The sequence below is a fragment of the Zea mays genome, chromosome 8, assembly GCF_902167145.1.
Source record: "Zea mays cultivar B73 chromosome 8, Zm-B73-REFERENCE-NAM-5.0, whole genome shotgun sequence".
Classification (NCBI taxonomy): domain Eukaryota; kingdom Viridiplantae; phylum Streptophyta; class Magnoliopsida; order Poales; family Poaceae; genus Zea; species Zea mays.
The window spans coordinates 149,619,046-149,638,957 of NC_050103.1; positions in this window are offsets into that span (position 1 = coordinate 149,619,046).

Genomic DNA, 19,912 nt, shown 5'->3' on the forward strand with positions numbered 1-19,912 from the left:
TTTTGGTTTGACCAATGCACCAGCCTTTTTCATGAACTTGATGAACAGTGTATTCATGGATTACCTTGATAAGTTTGTGGTGGTATTCATTGATGACATTCTGATTTATTCTCAAAGCGAAGAAGAGCATGCAGATCATTTGAGGATGGTATTGCAGAGATTGCGAGAGCACCAGTTGTATGCAAAGTTGAGCAAATGCGAATTCTGGATCAATGAAGTCCTGTTCTTGGGTCACATAATCAACAAAGAAGGATTGGCTGTGGATCCGAAGAAAGTGGCAGACATTCTGAACTAGAAGGCGCCAACAGATGCTCGAGGAATCAAGAGTTTCATTGGAATGGCCGGATATTACCGGCGATTCATTGAAGGGTTTTCAAAGATTGCGAAACCAATGACAGTGTTGCTAGGCAACAAGGTTGAGTTCAAGTGGACCCAGAAATGTCAAGAGGCCTTCGAAGCGCTGAAAGAGAAGTTGACTACCGCGCCTGTCCTAGTCTTGCCTGATGTGCACAAGCCCTTCTCGGTGTATTGTGACGCTTGTTACATAGGTTTGGGATGTGTGTTGATGCAAGAGGGAAGAGTTGTGGCTTACTCGTCCCGACAGCTGAAGGTTCATGAGAAGAACTACCCAATCCATGATCTAGAGTTGGCAGCAGTGGTTCACGCACTAAAGACATGGAGGCACTATCTGTATGGACAGAAATGCGATGTTTACACAGACCACAAGAGTCTGAAGTACATATTCACTCAGTCAGAGTTGAATATGAGGCAGCGAAGATGGTTAGAGTTTATCAAAGACTATGAGTTGGAGATTCACTACCATCCAGGCAAAGCAAACGTAGTGGCAGATGCTTTGAGCAGGAAGAGTCAAGTCAATCTGATGGTCGCTCGTCCGATGCCTTACGAGTTGGCCAAGGAGTTCGACAGGTTGAGTCTCGGGTTTCTGAACAATTCGCGAGGAGTCATAGTTGAGTTGGAACCTACCTTGGAACGAGAAATCAAAGAAGCACAGAAGAATGATGAGAAGATCAGTGAGATCCGGCGACTGATTCTAGATGGCAGAAGCAAAGATTTTCGAGAAGATGCAGAGGGTGTGATATGGTTCAAAGACCGCTTGTGTGTTCCTAATGTCCAGTCTATTCGGGAGTTGATCCTTAAGGAAGCTCATGAGACAGCCTATTCGATTCACCCTGGTAGCGAGAAGATGTATCAGGATCTGAAGAAGAAATTCTGGTGGTACGGAATGAAGAGGGAAATCGCAGAGCATGTGTCTATGTGCGATAGTTGCCGAAGAATTAAGGCAGAGCACCAGAGCCTGCTGGATTGTTGCAACCGTTGCAGATCCCTCAGTGGAAATGGGATGAAATCGGTATGGATTTCATAGTCGGATTGCCTCGCACTCGAGCCGGCTATGATTCCATCTAGGTAGTAGTGGACCGTTTAACCAAGTCAGCCCACTTCATACCTGTCAAGACCAACTACAGCAGTGCAGTATTGGCAGAATTGTATATGTCTCGGATCGTTTGTCTTCATGGTGTGCCAAAGAAGATAGTGTCAGACAGAGGAACGCAGTTCACCTCTCATTTCTGGCAGCAGTTGCATCAAGCCTTGGGCACGCATCTGAATTTCAGTTCAGCTTATCATCCACAGACAGATGGTCAGACCGAAAGGACCAATCAAATTCTTGAAGACATGTTGAGAGCCTGTGCGTTGCAAGATCAGTCTGGATGGGACAAGAGATTGCCTTATGCAGAGTTTTCCTATAACAACAGCTACCAGGCCAGTTTGAAGATGTCACCATTTCAGGCGCTTTATGGAAGTTGTAGAACTCCGTTGCAATGGGATCAGCCTGGAGAAAAGCAAGTGTTTGGGCCAGACATTTTGCTTGAAGCCGAGGAGAACATCAGGATGGTTCGAGAGAATCTGAAGATAGCGCAACCAAGGCAGCGAAGCTATGCAGACACAAGAAGAAGAGAGCTGAGTTTCGAAGTTGGAGACTTCGCCTATCTGAAAGTGTCACCGATCAGAGGAGTCAGAAGGTTCGGAGTCAAAGGCAAGCTAGCACCCCGCTACATTGGTCCGTACCAAATTCTCTCAAGGCGTGGAGAAGTGGCCTATCAGCTCAGTCTGCCAGAGAATTTGTCCGCTGTGCATGATGTCTTTCATGTGTCTCAGTTGAAAAAGTGCTTGCGTGTGCCAGAAGAGCAGTTGCCAGTGGAGGGTCTCGAAGTCCAGGAGGACTTGACCTACGTTGAGAAGCCAGTGCAAATCCTTGAGACCGCAGACAGAGTCACTCGAAGGAAGACCATCAGAATGTGCAAAGTCAGATGGTATCATCACTCTGAGGAAGAAGCAACCTGGGAGCGTGAAGATGATCTGATGGCCAAATACCCTGAGCTCTTTGCTAGCCAACCCTGAATCTCGAGGGCGAGATTCTTTTAAGGGGGATAGGTTTGTAACGCCCTAAATTTGGGGGTAGAATTTTTTCTTGTTTTCTCTCACCAAATTCAGGCGTTACCCTTTCCTTTTCCCTTTTCCCCTCGCTAAACCTTGATCTTTTCCAAAGTTATAGCGGGTTTTGGCTTTAGACCTCGTGTAAAGCAAAACCTTAAAATACTTTATTTTGGGTGATGCACCATGCCGAACCATGCATACTTTTTGATTGTTTAAAAATGTGAAAGCATTCATCTAGAGGAAATTAGATTTTAGAAAAAAAAAGAAAAACCTTTTTCTTCTCCTCTCCCCCCTCCTTCCCCATTTTCGGCCCAGCCGCCCACCTTTCCCCCCTGCATGGGCCTCGCGGCGGCCCAGCCGCCCCCCCCCCTTCCCTTCCTGCCGTGGGCCGCCTGGCGGCCCAGCCGCGCGCCCCCCTCCCCTTTGGGCCCAGCCGGCCCAACCGTCCCCCCCTCCCCTTTTCTTTTTCCAAAAATCCCCTCCCCGCGGGCCCCGCCCGTCATCCCCTCTCTCTCTTCCTCTCCCCTGCCCTAGCCGTCGCCGCCTCCCCGGCGCCGCCGCCGCGCCGTCCTCCCCTCCATGAGGTTTCTCCCTTCCCCCTCCCTCCTCTCCTCCCCTCCCTCCTCCTTCCCTCCCATCGGCGTCCCCCGCCCCCGCGCCATGGGCGCGCCCGCCTCGGCCCCGGCGAGCTCGGCCGCTCCGGCGAGCTCGGCCTCGGCCCCGGCCGCCCCGGCCTCGCCCGCGCCCAGCCGGCTCCGCGCCCGGTCGCCCCCGGCCGCCCTGCGCTCGGCTGCCCTCCCCGCGCCGCCCTCGCTCGGCCGCTCCCGGCGAGCTCGACCCCGGCCCCCGGCCGCCTTTGGCTCGGCCGCCCTCGGCCGTCCGTGCCCGGCCCTCCCCGCGTCGCCCCGCCCCCGTCGCGCTCGGCCCCGGCCTCGGCCGTTGCGCGCCCGCCCTCCCCGCGCCGCTCTCCGGCGAGCTCGGCTCGGCCGCCCGGCCTCGGCCGCCTCGCCCCGCTCGGCCCCGCCCCATGCCCGGCGAGCTCGGCCGCCCCCCGGCGAGCTCGGCCGCCCCGTGCCCCGGTTCGACCGCCCGCCCCCGCGCCCGGCCTCGCCCGGCCGCGTCCTCGCTCGCCCGTGCTCGCTTGCCCCGGCGTGCTTGCCCGTTCGCTTCGCCGTGCCTTGCTCACGTCGTGTCGGCCCCTGCGTGGCCTCGAGCTTGGCCCAGCGTGCCTATGGCGCGCGGCTTTGAGCTCGGCTAACGTACGGTCCCGACGTGCGCACGGCTAGTTCGTGGCATGTGCGTGCGGCCTCGCACACGTGCTCGCGTAGTGCGCAGTGCCTTGGCACGACTCGTCGTGTCCCCGTCTACCCCCCCCCCCGTGTCCTATGCGCGCTAATCACGCGTTTATATTAATAAGATAGGAGTCTTAATTTGGAAATTGGTTACGTTAGTTAATTTGTATAGCTAATCATCTGTCTCATTCAATGTTAATCTACTAAAAGTGGTCACGTTTACATTAGTGCATGTAGCTAATTCTTTTGTTAGAACCAATTGGAACTAGAGCACGTAACGTTTAGTTATTCGTTTACCCGTAGTGCGCCTCGAGCATAAGCTTTAACTCTCGCGAGACCTTTTCCCATTTCTTTCTAACCATGGTGAGTTCATTATCGTATGTGATATTCTATGCATATTTACTTTATTTGTTCCCTTGTATGGTGTACTGTTTGTTTCCTAATTTGAATGGATGAATGTATGTATGCTTGCAATCGCATAGAGAACGATCCGGTTGAAGAGCCCGAGGAACTCGCAGGAGAAGTCCCTGAGCAGCAGTCGGTTGGTGGAGGCAAGTATCCCTTAACCTATCTCTGTCCTATTCATTATTTAATTCACCTCCCGCTTTACACATTTATGCCTAAGGATTGACTAGCTTTTGTTATCCATGTCCTTGTTTACCTATTTGGGTTGGATTATTATTGTTTAGCTTTATGCTATTGCTCAAACTCTAATCAATGAACATGATGAGATTATCTATGATACGCTGTTTTCCCCTCTCTTATTATGATGTATTACTTGTGGTCTTCAAGGGGGCTCGAGCGGTTTCTCGAGTGCCTCTCCGTAATGACCCGTTCTATGGATGACCGCCCGGGAAAACAGTGCAACCATGCGGGTGGAATGGGGTGCCCTTAGCTGAATAATTAGAGGATCCGGGGTGTAGTTCGCTTCGCCGTCGTGCCGTCAATGGGGCTCGGTGTATGCGGCTCGCTCTGCCAAGGTTGATTCGTCCCTTGGGGAGGAGTGCGGTACATTTAGAAAACCTAACGGGCGGCTACATCCCCGGGGAATCTTTGTAAAGGCTACGTAGTGAAACCCTGCCTATTCACCTTGGTAGTGTTTAAGGGTTTGATCGGCCCGAGGCAAGAGGGAATCACGGCTTATGGGTAAAGTGCACAACCTCTGCAGAGTGTTTGAAAACTGATATATCAGCCGTGCTCGCGGTTATGAGCGGCCAAGGGAGCTCCAGTGATTAGTGGTACTTGATCAGAGACATTATGGTGCAGGTGGCTATGAGATCGATGGTTCTGGTTATGACTATGGTGCTGGTAAGAGGTATTCTTTCCGTTTGGAAAGGGTACATCGGGCTAATAACTTGGGTTAATGCTAAAACCTGGCTTTCTATTAGTAAATAATAATCTGACCAACTAAAAGCAACTGCTCGACTTATCCCCACATAAAGCTAGTCCACTACAGCCAAACAGGATACTTGCTGAGTATGTTGATGTGTACTCACCCTTGCTCTACACACCAAACCCCCCCATCCCCAGGTTGTCAGCATTGCAACCACTGCTCAGGCGAAGATGAAGCCGTGGAAGGAGACTTCCAGGAGTTCCAAGACTACGACGAGTTCTAGGCGTGGGTTAGCGGCAACCCCTCAGTCGGCTGCCTGTGAAGGCCGCGTTTATCTATGTTTCTTTTCCGCACTTTGATTTATTGTAAGGACTATATGGACGTCTCAGACGTATGATGTAATCGACTATTATTTCCCTTTTTAATACTATTTGAGCACTGTGTGATGATGTCCATGTTATGTAACTGCTGTGTACGTGAATAACTGATCCTGGCACGTACATGGTTCGCATTCGGGTTGCCTTCTAAAACCGGGTGTGACACATAGCCTGCTCAAGCTAGCAAATAACCCCTTATATGGCTTCAGAGGAAAAGGGACCTTTCCATTGGGAAAGATAGAGCTGTCACTATCACTCGTCATAGCCCTGAATGCAAGAAGCGAGCAAATCACCTTCGACATAGTTGAAATGGTTTACCCATACAATGCTATTATGGGACAGGGATCCATAAACAAACGCAAGGTAGCTATAAACAGACTGTACCTATACATGAAAATCACAGGTTCTCAGGGCGTGATAACTGTATATGGAGACCGGCAAGTTGCCAGAAATATCGAGAGAAACTTCATCCCCGGTCAACGTAATGTACACTACCTTACCACCGAAAGATAAGACCCCAGGGGCCTTTGCCCCTTAAAAGAGGACACAGTTAGGGCTTAGCTGCAGAGCAACGAAGGGGCCACAAAAGTCCCCCTTGATGCGGCAACCCCAATCAAGCAGTCTTGATCAACGAAGACCTCAGCGAAGCAGAAGAAGACAAGTTGTTATCCTGCTTAAACCACAACAAAGATGTATTTGCATGGTTTGCCCTATACCTCGCCAACGTTGTTTGCACGATCATCGAACATAGTCTAAGCACTGACCCGACCATACGCCCAAAAAAGCAAAAAAAAACACAAAATGATCGATGAAAAAACGAAAGAAGCAAAGGTAGAAGTCCACCGCCTGTTGGAAGCAAAGTTCATCGAGCCAATCGACTACCCAACCTAGCTCACCAACTTTGTAATGGTGAAGAAGAAGAACAGAAAATGCAGAATATGTATAGACTTCAGTAGCCTTAACAAGGCCTACCAAAAGACAACTTCCTCCAACCAAGGATATACATGATTGTCGACTCAACGACATGTTGCGAACTAATGTCCTTGCTTGACTGCTTCTCAGGTTACCATCAAATCAACATGAAGGAAGAAGATAATGCAAAAACAAGCTACATCACACCCTTCGGCACATATTGTTTTGTGTGTATGCCCGAAGGCCTGGAAAACGTCGGCTCCACATTTTCAATACACAACCATTCTAGAGAGCCAAATGGGCCACAACATTTTCACTTAAGTCGACAACATAGTCATCGCAAGCAAAAACAAAAAGATCACCTCTCTGACCTCGCAGAAACGTTCGTCGGTATGCACGAAGCTAGACTTCGCTTAAATCTAGAAAAATGCATATTTGGCGTCCGGCAAGGCAGAATACTAGGTTACCTAGTATTGCGTAGAGGCAAACCGGTCAAGATAAAAGCTATACTAGACATGACACCCCCACAGTCAGCCCAAGACCTACAAAAGCTAACAGGAAGGCTCACCACGTTGAACAGATTCATATCCCGCTCCGTTGAGCAGAGTCTCCCCTTCCTCAAAATATTGCGTGGGGCAAAAGACTTTGCTTGGGCCCAGAGTAGGCTGCATTCTTCGAATCACTGAAGAAGTACTTGTCCGAGCTCACAACATTGATCGACCCAGACTCCGCATCACCTCTACTATTATACATCGTAGCCTCACATAGTGCGGTTTTCCACAGCTCTAGTGCAGGAAAGACACAAAGATGGAAACCTAAAACAATACCCCATCTAATTTGTCTATGAGGTCCTCACCAATTCAAAGTGTAGCATGATAGAGCTGGAAAAATAGCCTACATAGTCCTCAGGCATCACACAAATTAAGGCACTACTTCGAGGCACACAAGATAAGGGTACCTACAGATCGAGGCTTGAGCGATTTGTTCAACAACCCCGAGGCCTCCGCCAGAATAGCTAAGTGGGTAGCCAAACTCTCTGGCTACAACATCGCCTTCGAGCCAAGAACTTCAATCAAGTCATAGGTGCTTGACGACTTTATAGTCGACTGGACAAGGTCTTTGACCTCTAGCTACCCTAGCACAGTAGCAATATGTACCATCCACTGTGATGGCACCTGGTGCCATGTAGGGGTAAGCATCGCCGCAATTATCACAGCACCATCTAGGTCAAATATAGATACGCCGCTTGCCTAAGCATTGCACATGAGTAAGACAAATGCACAGACAATATAGCAGAGTACGAAGTTGTCATATTAGGACTCCAGAAATTCGGAGCCCTCAGTGTAAAAACTTGCATAGTAAAGATCGACTCTAAAATTATCGCTGGACAAAGTGAGAAAGACTGCATAGTCAGAGAGTCGGTCCTCACGCAATACCTATCAGCTATGCGAAGTCTAGAGAAACAATTCAAGGCTTCACACTCCAGCACATAGATAGGAACAAGAATGAAGAAGATGGCATGCTAGCAAAGACAGCTTCAAGAGGTGATCTCTTGCCCTCGGATGTATTCTTTCACGTGATAGGGACAACTGTGGTAAGAAACCCGAAGGCCTCAAAATCACAAAAGACCTCGAAGGAAAAGGAATCGTAAACTTAATCATAATCGAAGACTGGAGAGCACCCATAACTCTCTACCTCTAGGACCATAACCACCCCATGGTGGCAGAGGCCAAAAGGTTGAAATACCGGAGTCGTGAGTTTGCAATAATAGAGGGGAAACTATATAGAAAGGGACTCAACCAACCCTTATTCAATGCATCACAGAAGTTGAAGGCATCGAGCTCCTCTAAGAAGTCCACAAAGGTATCTACGTTTGTCACTCAGGGACTCGGGCCCTCGTCGCCAAAGCCATGCGTCAAGGCTTCTACAATCTTGGAATTGTGTGCGCAACAAACCCCGTAGTGTGCTTGTGCGAAGCATGCCAAAAGTTCTCACCTCAAACTGAAGCACCTTCACAGTTCATAAAGCTAATTGTCCACACTTGGCCTTTGCAACGCTAGGGCCTTGACATAGTTGGACCGCTCCCCATCGTGCAAGGCAACCTCAAATACGCCTTCGTCACGGTAGAATATTTTACCAAAAGGGTTGAAGCAATATCAGCATTCACAATCATAGCGATGACGACACAAAAATTCTTCTAGCAGAACATTGTCTGTCGCTTCGGAGTCCCCTTCGAACTAACGGTAGACAACAAAAAGCAATTTGATAACCAAGACTTCCGAGAATTTTGTGCCTCTATAGGCACACGCAGTCTTCGCGTTAGTTTAGCATCCATAGTCCAACGGAGTCATAGAACGGGCAAATGGCAAGATCTTAAAAGGGAAATAGGGTCAAACCTTTTCCTAAATGATTTTGGTTGTTGAATTGCCCAACACAAATATTTGGACTAACTAGTTTGGTCTAGATTATAAGTTCTACAGGTGCCAAAGGTTCAACACAAACCAATAAAAAGGTCCAAGTTAGGGTTCAAAAAGAAAGGAGCAAAAGAAACCAAAGGCTGCCCTGGTCTGGTGCACCGGACTGTCCGATGTGCCACCGGACAATGTCCAGTGCACCAGGGTGGATCAACTCGAACTCGCCACCTTCGGGTTTCTGGAAAAGCCACTCCGCTATAATTCACCGGACTGTCCGGTGTGGCACCGGACTATCCGATGTGCCAGCAGAGCAACGGCTACAGCGCAACGATCGACTCCAACGGAAACCTGAAAAGCGCTACAGTGTGCGGATAGTTTGCACAGAGTCAGAGCAGGCGCCAGAAGGCGCACCGGACAGTGAACAGTACCTGTCTGGTGTGGCACCGGACAGTGAACAGTACCTGTCCGGTGCGGCACCAGACTGTCCGGTGGCCCAGGCTGACAGAGCTCCAACGGTCGAACCCTAACGGTTGGGTGACGTGGCTGGCGCACCGGACAGTGTCTGGTGTGCCCATCGACAGACAACCTCCCCAACGGCCATTTTGGTGGTTGGGGCTATAAATACCCCCAACCACCACCACTTCAAGGCATCCAAATTTTTTTCAATACAAGAGCTATAGACTTCACTCCAAGACACAAAAAAGAGATCAAATCCTCTCCCAAGTCTAAGATCACTCCAAACAATTAGTGACTAGTGAGAGAGAGATATTTGTGTTCATTTGAGTTCTTGTCGCTTGGATCGCTTTTTTCCTTCCCCATTATTATTCTCAAGACATTTGTAATCAAGACAAGAGACACCAATTGTGTGGTGGTCCTTGTGGGGTCTAAGTGACCCAATTGATTGAGAAGGAAAGCTCACTCGGTCTAGGTGACCGTTTGAGAGAGGGAAAGAGTTGAAAGAGACCCGGTCTTTGTGACCACCTCAACGGGGAGTAGGTTTGCAAGAATTGAACCTCGGTAAAACAAATCACCGTGTCATCCGCTCTATTTCTTTGGTTGATTTGTTTTCGCCCTCTCTTTCGGACTCGATTATATTTCTAACGCTAACCCGACTTGTAGTTGTGCTTAAAGTTCATAAATTTCATATTTGCCTATTCACCTCCCCTCTAGGCGACTTTCAATTGGTATCAGAGCCCAGTACTTCATTAGAGTCTAACCACTCGAAGTGATGTCGGGAGCATCTGCCAAGAGGGAGATTGGGACCGGTGGCAACAAGTCCGCAAGCTCGGGGAGAACACACTCGAGGGAGTTCGGCCACAAGCACAAGGAGGAATCCTCTTCCTCCATCAAGACACAACGGAGAGGTGACAAGAAAAAGAAGATGAAGAAAGTGGTCTACTACGAGACCGACTCTTCGTCACCCTCCAGCTCCGGCTCCGAGTCGGCATCCGCCACTTCTAAGCACCATGAGCGCAAGAAGTATAGTAAGATGCCCCTCCGCTATCCTCGCATTTCCAAACGTACTCCATTACTTTCTGTCCCATTAGGCAAACCACCGGTTTTTTACGATGAAGATTATTCTATATGGAGTGATAAAATGAGGCATCACCTAACCTCACTCCACAAAAGCATATGGGATATTGTTGAGTATGGAGCGCAGGTACCTAAGGAAGGGGACAAGGACTATGATTCAGAGGAGGGTCGACCAAGTCCAGCACTTCAACTCCTAAGCCACTACTATACTCCTTGCCTCTCTAAGTCGAGAGGAGTATAATAAAGTGCAAGGATTGAAGAGTGCCAAAGAGATTTGGGACGTGCTCAAGACCGCGCACGAAGGAGATGAGGTGACCAAGATCACCAAGCGGGAAACGATCGAGGGGGAGCTCGGTCGATTCATGCTCAACCAAGGGGAGGAGCCACAAGCCATGTACAACCGGCTCAAGACCTTGGTGAATCAAGTGCGCAACCTCGGGAGCACAAAATGGGATGACCATGAAATGGTCAAGGTTATTCTAAGATCACTCATTTTTCTTAACCCTACACAAGTTCAATTAATTCGTGGTGATCCTAGATACAAGCTAATGTCTCCTGAGGAGGTTATAGGAAAGTTTGTGAGCTTTGAATTGATGATCAAAGGCTCCAAACAAATCATCGAGCGAGGCGCCACCTCCACACCCGAGGTGCAACCCGTCGCATTCAAAGCGATAGAAGAAAAGAAAGAAGAGTCTACATTAAGTAGGCTCCCCATCGACGCCTCCAAGCTCGACAATGAGGAGATGACGCTCATCATCAAGAGTTTCTGCCAAATCCTCAAGCAAAGGAGGGGGAAGGATTACAAGCCCCGCTCCAAGAAAGTTTGCTACAAGTGTGGTAAGCCCGGTCATTTTATTGCAAAATGTCCTATGTCAAGTGATAGTGATAGGGGCGACGATAAGAAGGGAAGGAGGAAGGAAAAGAAGAAGTACTACCAAGAAGAAGGGCGGTGATGCCCACGTATGTCGGGAATGGGACTCCGATGAGAGCTCCACTGACTCCTCCTCCGACGAGGACACCGCCAACATCGCCATCAACAAGGGCCTCCTCTTCCCCAACGTCGGCCACAAGTGCCTCATGGCAAAGGACGGTAAAAAGAAGGTAAAGTCTAGAGCCTCCACTAAATATGCAACATCTAGTGATGAGGATAACTCTAGTGATGATGAAGATAATTTGCTTGCTCTTTTTGCCAACCTAAACATACAACAAAAAGAAAAATTAAATGAATTTATAGGTGCTATTCATGAGAAGGATGAACTCTTGGATAGCCAAGAGGACTTCCTTATTAAGGAAAATAAAAAGCATGTTAAGGTAAAAAATGCTTATGCTCAGGAAGTAGAAAAATGTGAAAAATTAACTAGTGAGCTTAGCATTTGCCATGACACTTCTCTAACCTTAGAATTGAAAATGCCAAATTGATTGCTAAGGTTGAGAAATTAAATGTTTGTGATGATTCTCTTGTCAACCTTAAAAATGATAATGCTTGTTTGATTGCTAAGATTGACAAGTTGAATGAATCACTTTCTAGCCTTAGGATTAAGAATGATAAATTAACATCTAATGCTAAAGATTTAAATGTTTGCAATGTTTCTATTTCCAATCTTAGAAATGAGAATGACATGTTACATGCTAAGATTGAAGAATTAAATGTTTACAAACCCTCTACATCCACTGTTGATCATGTTTCTATTTGCATGAGATGTAGAGATATTAATGTTGATGCTATTCATGATCACCTAGCTTTAATTAAACAACAAAATGATCACATAGCACAACTAACTAGCAAAATTAATTAGCATGAGATAGAAAATGAAAAATTTAAATTTGCTAGAAGTATGCTTTATAATGGGAGACGCCCTGGCATTAAGGATGGCATTGGCTTCCAACAGGGAGACAATGTCAAGTTTAATGTCCGTAAGAGATTGTCTAACTTTGTTAAGGGCAAGGCTCCCATGGCTCAGGATAATGAGGGCTATATTTTATATCCTGCTGGTTATCCCGAGCACAAAATTAGGAGAATTAATGCTAGGAAATCTCATAATGTTTCACATCATGCTTTTATGTATAAAAATGAGGCATCTAAGTCTAGGCAATCCACTCATGTTAAATTGCCTAAAAAGAAAACTCCTACTGCATCAAATGAGCCTATTGTTTCATTTAAGACTTTTGATGCTTCATATGTTTTAACTTACAAATCAAGCAAACTAGTTCCCAAATATGTTGAGGCCAAACACAAGGGCTCAAAGACTTGTGTTTGGGTACCCAAGGTGCTTGTTTCTAATGTGAAAGGACCCAAGATCGTTTGGGTACCTAAGAACAAGGCCTAAACTTGTTTTGTAGGTTTATGCATCCGGGGCTCAAGTTGGATCATTGATAGCGGGTGCACAAACCACATGACCGGGGAGAAAAGGATGTTCTCCTCCTATGAGAAAAACAATGATCCTCAAAGAGTTATCACATTCGGGGATGGAAATCAAGGTTTGGTCAAAGGACTTGGTAAAATTGCTATATCTCCTGACCATTCTATTTCCAATGTTTTTCTTGTAGACTCTTTAGATTACAACTTGCTTTCTCAAGTTGGATCATGCTTGATGAGTACAATACTTCGGACCGGTTTTGGGCGGAAGCAATCAACACTGCTTGCTACGCCATCAATCGTCTCTACCTTCATCGAATCCTCAAGAAGACATCATATGAACTCCTAACCAGTAAAAAGTCCAATGTTTCATATTTTAGAGTCTTTGGTAGCAAATGTTTTATTCTTGTTAAAAGAGGTAGAAAATCTAAAATTGCTCCTAAGGCTGTAGAAGGCTTTTTACTTGGTTATGACTCAAACACAAGGGCATATAGAGTCTTTAATAAGTCCACTGGACTAGTTGAAGTTTCTTGTGACATTGTGTTTGATGAGACTAATGGCTATCAAGTAGAGCAAGTTGATCTTGATAAGCTAGATGATGAAGAGGCTCCATGCGTCGCGCTAAGGAACATGTCCATTGGGGATGTGTGTCCTAAGGAATCCTAAGAGCCCACACAAGCACAAGATCAACTGTCATCTTCCAGTCCATACAAGCATCTCTACCAACTCAAGATGAGGATCAGGCTCAAGATGATAAAGAAGAAGATCAAGAACATGAGCCACCTCAAGAGGAGGACAATGATCAAGGGGGAGATGACAATGATCAAGACAAGGAAGATGAACAGGTCAAAGACCGCCACACCCAAGAGTCCACCAAGCGATTCAAAGAGATCACCCCGTGAACACCATCCTCGGCGATATTCATAAGGGGGTAACCACTCGATCTCGAGTCGCTCATTTTTGTGAACATTACTCTTTTGTGTCTTCTATTGAGCCATACAGGGTGGAAGATGCATTAAGAGATTCGGATTGGGTGTTGGCAATGCAAGAGGAACTCAACAACTTCACGAGGAATGAGTTATGTCATCTTGTTCCACGTCCTAATCAAAATGTTGTAGGAACCAAGTGGGTATTCCGCAACAAGCAAGATGAGCATGGTGTGGTGACAAGGAACAAAGCCCGACTTGTAGCCAAGGGATATTCACAAGTTGAAGGTTTGGATTTCGGTGAAACCTATGCACCCGTATCTAGGCTTGAGTCAATTCGCATATTACTTGCCTATGCTACTTACCATGGCTTTAAGCTTTATCAAATGGACGTGAAAAGTGCCTTCCTCAATGGACCAATCAAGGAAGAGGTCTATGTTGAGCAACCTCCTGGCTTTGAAGATAGTGAGTACCCTAACCATGTCTATAAATTCTCTAAGGCGCTTTATGGGCTCAAGCAAGCCCCAAGAGCATGGTATGAATGCCTAAGAGATTTTCTTATCACTAATGGCTTCAAAGTCGGTAAAGCCGATCCTACTCTCTTTACTAAAACCATTGCAAATGATTTGTTTGTATGCCAAATTTATGTTGATGATATCATATTTGGGTCTACTAACTAATCTACTTGTGAAGAGTTTAGTAGGATTGTGATTCAAAAATTCGAGATGTCTATGATGGGGGAGTTGAAGTATTTCTTAGGATTTCAAGTCAAGCAACTCCAAGAGGGCACCTTCATCAGCCAAACCAAGTACATTCAAGATATACTCACCAAGTTTGGAATGAAGGATGCCAAGCCCATCAAGACACCCATGGGAACCAATGGGCATCTCAACCTCGACACGGGAGGTAAATTCGTAGACCAAAAGGTATACCGGTCGATGATAGGATCTTTACTCTATTTATGTGCCTCTCGACCGGATATTATGCTTTTTGTATGCATGTGTGCAAGATTCCAAGCCGATCCTAAGGAAGTTCACCTTAGGGCCGTGAAAAGAATCTTGAGATATTTATTTTATACACCTAAGTTTGGTCTTTGGTACCCCAAGGGATCCACTTTTGATTTGATAGGATATTCAGATGCTGATTGGGCAGGGTGTAAAATTGATAGAAAGAGCACATCAGGGACTTGACAGTTCTTGGGAAGATCCCTGGTGTCTTGGGCTTCAAAGAAACAAAATTCAGTAGCTCTTTCTACCGCTGAAGCCGAGTATATTGTCGCATGCCATTGTTGCGCGCAATTGCTTTGGATGAGGCAAACCTTTAGGGACTATGGCTACAAATTAACCAAAGTCCCTCTCCTATGTGATAATGAGAGTGCAATCCGCAAGGCGAATAATCCCGTTGAACACAGCCGCACTAGGCACATAGCCATTCGATATCACTTTTTAAGGGATCACCAACAAAGGGGGGATATCAAGATTGCTTATGTTAGCACCAAAGAAAAATTAGCTGATATCTTTACCAAACCATTAGATGAGAAAACCTTTACCAAACTTAGGAATGAGCTAAACATTCTTGATTCTAGGAACTTTGATTGATCCTTTGCACACATAGCTCATCTATATACCTTTGATCGTATCTCTTTCATGTGCTATGACTAATGTGTGTTCAAGTGCGTTTCATGCTAAGTCATAGATTGAAAGGGAAATGGAGTCTTCGGCGAAGACAAGGCTTCCACTCCACTCTCTCAGTATTATTTACCCTTCGCCGTCACTCCGCACCGCTCTCCACTTTGGTATCATCTTCACTCTTATTACTAGCACCAATGGAGAGAAAGTAAAAGGGCTCACAAAGTCTCCGTTTTTGGCGATTCATGCCAAAGGGGGAGAGAGTATTAGTCCAAAGCAAAAGGACCGCACCACCACGCCAATTTCAAAAATTTTTCGAAACAAGTTTAAGTTTTTAAATGTTTTTCAATTGGTATCTTTCAAATTAGTATTCCTCTAAGAAATTCTATCTAAAATAGTTGATCGTATTTCAATTGGTAAAACCCTCTTGAACACTAAGAGGAGAATCTCATTAAGGGGGAGTTTTGTTTAGTCAAAGGAAAAGCATTTGAAACAGGGGAGAAATTTCAAAATCTTGAAAATGCTTCTCGTAATCTTATTTATATACCTTTGACTATTTGCAAAAAGACTTTGAAAAGAATTTCCAAAAGAATTTGCAAAAACAAAACAAGTGGTCCAAAATGTTAAAAGAAAGAAAGCAATCCATGCATATCTTATGAAAGTTTAAATTGGTTTAATTCCAAGCAACCTTTGCACTTACAAACTAGTTCAATTCTGCACTTATATATTTGCTTTGGTTTGTGTTGGCATCAATCACCAAAAAGGGGGATATTAAAAGGGAAATAGGGTCAAACCTTTTCCTAAATGATTTTGGTGGTTGCATTGCCCAACACAAATATTTGGACTAACTATTTGTTCTAGATTATAAGTTATACAGGTGCCAAAGGTTCAATACAAACCAATAAAAAGGTCCAAGTTAGGGTTCAAAAAGAACGGAGCAAAAGAAACCGAAGGCTGCCCTGGTCTGACGCACTGGACTGTCCGGTGTGCCACCAGACAGTGTCCGGTGCACCAGGGTGGATCAACTCGAACTCGCCACCTTCGGGTTTCTGGAAAAGCCACTCTGCTATAATTCACCGGACTGTCTGGTGTGGCACCGGACTGTCCGGTGTGCCAGCAGAGCAACGACTACAGTGCAACGGTCGACTCCAATGGAAACCTAAAAAGCACTACAGTGCGCAGACAGTTCGCGGAGAGTCAGAGCAGGCGCTAGAAGGCGCACCGGACAGTGAACATTACCTGTCTGGTGCGGCACCAGACTGTCCGGTGGCCCAGGCTGATAGAGCTCCAACGGTTGAACCCTAACGGTTGGGTGACGTGGCTGGCGCACCGGATAGTGTCCGATGGCGCACCAGACTGTCCAGTGCGCCCATCGACAGACAGCCTCCACAACGACCATTTTGGTGGTTGGGGCTATAAATACCCCCAACCACCACCACTTCAAGGCATCCAAGTTTTTTTCAATACAAGAGCTCTAGACTTCACTCCAAGACACAAACAAGAGATCAAATCCTCTCCCAAGTCCAAGATCACTCCAAACAATTAGTGACTAGTGAGAGAGAGATATTTGTGTTCATTTGAGTTCTTGTCGCTTGGATCGCTTTTCTTCTTCCCCATTCTCGTTCTCAAGACAATTGTAATCAAGGCAAGAGACACCAATTGTGTGGTGGTCCTTGTGGGGTCTAAGTGACCCAATTGATTGAGAAGAAAAGCTCACTCGGTCTAGGTGACCGTTTGAGAGAGGGAAAGGGTTGAAAGAGACTCGGTCTTTGTGACCACCTCAACTGGGAGTAGGTTTGCAAGAATCGAACCTCGGTAAAACAAATCACCATGTCATCCACTCTATTTCTTTGGTTGATTTGTTTTCGCCCTTTCTTTCGGACTCGATTATATTTCTAACGCTAACCCGGCTTGTAGTTGTGCTTAAAGTTCATAAATTTCAGATTTGCCTATTCACCCACCCTCTAGGCGACTTCCAGATCTTCACTACAATTAAAAAGAGATTGCTTGAAGACAAGAAGGACAAGTGGGAAGAGCAATTACCTGAAGTATTATGGGTCTAAACACGACGGAATCATGCGTGGCGGGTTTCACGACATTCAGGCTTATGTACAGAGCAGAAGCGATGACTCCGCAGGAGCTCAAACATGTCTCACCTCGGTCTGATCCCAGCGTGACCCCGGATGTCGACAAACTAACAACAAATTACCTCCTCAACGGAGACCAGGTTCAGTCCCTCAACGCATTGAATAAATATCAAGCAACAACAAAGAGTTGGGGAGACAGAGTCATCATCCCCCAAAGAGTTCAGAGAAGGAGACATCGTCCTCACCAGGACGACAATAATAGAATCCAAATGCAAGCTCGAGCCAAAGTGGTAAGGCCCATTTATAATCAAGAAGAAAATGACTCTAAACTCCTATAGCCTTATACATATTTGAGTCAATTCATGGTGTGTCCTATATTTTTATAAAAATTATAAAATATTACATGTTGAAGTTGTTTTTAGAAGTTGAGTCCTATATTTAAGATAGAGCATTGGTTTAACACACTATTGGAGATGCTCTAAAGACACATTGGACGTCCACTAAATGGTTCACGGGAACATAACAAAACTAAAAAAATAGTTTGATACAAATTTAATTATTAAAATTTAAATTAAAATGCATCTAATATTTATGGTAATTATAAAAATAGTCAGGTCATAATTAGATCCTAACATGGCAGTTTGAGATAGAAAGGCATGATGTGGCAGAGTCTATTTGCAAACAGAGGCAAGCAACATACGTGAGGAGGTGAGTATGGACAAGCAACGACGGGCCATTTTGAGTCTATAGAGCAAAAAGTGGTGGGAAAATATAATTACAACAATGACAGGTGTAGGCGTAGAAGATATGTGGGAACCATGGAAGTGGAAACTAAAATAAAATTAGAACTATGACAAGTGAAGACGTAGATGATATGTGGGAACCGTTGAAGTCTTGCTAACAGAGGTTGTCCGTAGCGGACGCCCCTTCCTTCCCCCTCCCCTATGTTGGAGGCTACATGACACCTCTAAGCGATGTAGTGGTTGCCTCTTCGATGCCCTCTATCGTATTGCAATCGTCTCTCCCCTCTCTCCCCCTCAATCGAGTGTGACCCTGCTCTATCTTCTCGCGTCCCACAGCTAAGGCCTCCAAGCTTGTTCGCCTTCGCTGAACCACCCACTGCTGCTCGACACAAGGAAGAGGCCAAGTGGGAGTTGTAGATGGGTATGCGCGACGAAAGGAAGCAAATAGAAGCGGGGGTGTCGACGCTCGCCATGGATTTAGCAGCGAGAACAGAAGCGTAGGAGAGCGTGCCATATCCATTATCGGAGCGAAAGCTCAACCTACTCGAACTTGGATTCACTTGAACTCACCCCATGGCCACTTCATAGAGGGCTGCCCACGGGGACATGGCAACAATGTCTGACGACGGTTCGGGCTGGTGTTTGGTCCTCGACAAGCGTGGGCTTGTGTTGTACCGACACACGTAGATGCAAACTCGACTTGATCGTGCAGGTGCACCGGTGACCACGCATCCGTGGAGCTCATCGTCGATGTGACGGGCGCGGACGGACGAGGACACACGTGCTCGATAAACTGCGTGTGTGACATAGAAATTATATTATATATGTTTCTAGTGGATATAGAGGGATAATATAGGGACAACCGCTATAGGAGACAGTAATATAGGGGATAATTCTGGACAATGTGGTCATATAGTAAGATGATATAGGGAGGAAAATTTAGAAGGAATCGACAACCTGAGAAGCTAGCTTTATCTCGTTCATGGACTAAAAAAAATTAATATTCATCTCCTAACCAAACATTGAGCTAGGATGGAACAATAAAAAACAAAGCCATGACCATATTCTTCTTATATCTCCAAATCAAACATGTTTACTCACCATTATCTAAAAGTTCCCACTTACTAACATGTTCACGCGAGATCTTATTTTCACTACCCATTAGCCATGACCTTATTTTCACTACCCACATGATTACAATTACATCAAGCTCGTTGGTGTCAAGGCTCATCGCGAAAAAACGTTGCAATCCAGAGCTAAAGAACGGGCTATCTTGCCGCGTTCCTTGCACGTGCGCGCGCTCCAGTGCCGCGCCGCCGCTTCCGTCGCCTCGTCCGGCTCCTTGTCGTCCGCGCGGCCGGTAGAGACGGCGGCGGCCGCACGCTCGTGGGGCTGCCGGCAGCCGGCAGCGCGGAGTACGCTCTGTCCCGGGGCAACTGCGCGACTGCAAGCTGGGTAAAGAAGATCAAGCGGCGTCCTCTGGTCCACGTGTATACCCCACCACCAACTCCTCCATCAGTTCCGTACTCGGTACTCCGCGGGCACAGGCACACTAGCTCCTGTCACTGGCTGGATGGTCCCACATACATTCGCCTAATATGTCAGTGACGGAATGCAAAGACGCGTACGACTAGTATGCCGACCTGATAAAGTAGGACCAGGAGCTATAAATAAACGGGTGGACTCAGCCCGGCATGATGAGCTACCACATCCTCACCGTCCACGTGTACCCTTCCGGCCTAAATATCCTACACACACTGGACGAACTTTCTAACTCCGTAACTGACATTGAGGCTCGCGCTAGACGCACCCCGCCTGTCAGTTGGTGAGTACGTTTTAGAAGCAGCGTAACGGAGG